Source organism: Orycteropus afer, unplaced genomic scaffold (assembly GCF_000298275.1).
Source record: "Orycteropus afer afer isolate SDZICR_OR568_19922 unplaced genomic scaffold, OryAfe1.0 scaffold00250, whole genome shotgun sequence".
Taxonomy (NCBI): Eukaryota; Metazoa; Chordata; class Mammalia; order Tubulidentata; family Orycteropodidae; genus Orycteropus; species Orycteropus afer.
In genome coordinates, this window is record NW_006921837.1 from 4,804,318 (window position 1) to 4,805,722 (window position 1,405).

The 1,405-nt window shown below is 38.7% G+C and overlaps 1 protein-coding gene across 1 annotated transcript in view; it reads left to right on the forward strand.

Moving 5' to 3' along the window:
• Positions 1 to 1,405, forward strand: part of ULK4 (unc-51 like kinase 4) — a gene marked incomplete at its 3' end in the record, with an annotated part of 718,552 nt that overhangs the window by 214,758 nt on the left and 502,389 nt on the right. The window lies entirely within an intron of this gene.

Below are 1,405 nucleotides of genomic sequence, written 5' to 3' on the forward strand. Positions count from 1 at the left end.
TGGTGTTGGGACCTGAGAATTGACCTAAAGATCAGCCCTGGTCACCAAGGGCTGTAGGGACGACTGTGCTGGTGGCCTGTGACTAAGAAGGGAAATAGCAGGGAGGGAGACAACCTGAGCTGTGGACTTTCCGCTGTCTGGAGGGTGCAGCCCTTTTGATTGTTTACATGAGGCAGCCTTTTTGGATATTTAAAGTGACCGAGGGCACAGCCATTGTGAATGTTTATAAGCATCAGCCATTTTGGATATTTAAAGTGACTGAGGGCATAGCCATTTTGAATGTTTATAAGTGGTGGCCATTTTGGATATATAAAGTGACTGAGGATGCAGCCATTTTGAATCTTTGCAAGTGGCAGCCATTTTGGATATTAAAGTAACAGCATTCTCATTTGGATTCCAGGGACCTAAGAATAAGTTCTGTTTTCCAAGGTGAGCAGGGACATATGAGAGGCTGACAACAGGAAAGGAGACAGGTGGTGAGTGTGTAAGTGCTGTCAACTGGTGAATAAAGGAGCACAGCACAGTACCCTGCTTGTGTAGATAACACAAATAAAACAAACAAAATGAAAATCATGGACAAGTCACTCCAATATACAATCACCAATTAAATATAAACACCAAAACGTCACAAAGGCTTGGAGACAACAGAGCATCACAGTCCACACAAAGAAGCAAGATAAAGCAGGAGAAACAAGGGACCAGGATACAGACCCAAAACACATCCCTGAGCAAGATGTAGCATTGGAACTCCCTGATAAGGAATTCAAAAGAATTATATTTAGGTACCTTCAACAAATTGAGAGACAGATCAAGGAAAACTCTGACAAAATTGAGGAAAACACAGACAAAACCCTAGAGCAATTTCGAAAGACAATACAAAAACAAAATGACAAAATGAATGAAAAATTAGAAATGATACAAAATCTACACATAGAAATCCAGAAGATTAATACTAAATTTTCAGAAATTAGTGAGATTGAAGGCAAATACCTGAACACCTTTTGGAAAGGGTAAATCAGAAAAAAGATCAAAACAAAATGAAGAAAGCCTAAGGTTTATGTGGGATACCATCAAAAGGAATAACCTACATGTAATCAGAATTCCAGAAAATGAAGAGATAAATAAAACCACAGAGCAAATTGTTGAAGATTTTTTTGGAAGAGAATTTTCCTGGTATGATGAAAGATGAGAATATATCCATTCAAGAAGTCCAATGAACCCCAAAGAGGATAGACCCCAAAAGAAAATCACAAAGACATATCATCATCAAACTTACCAAAACCAAAGACAAAGAAAGAATCAGAAGAGCAGCACAGGAAAAAAGTAAAGTTACCTATAAGGGGCAACTGATAAGACTAAGCTCAGATTTCTCAAGAGAAACCATGCAGGCAAGAGACAATGGGAT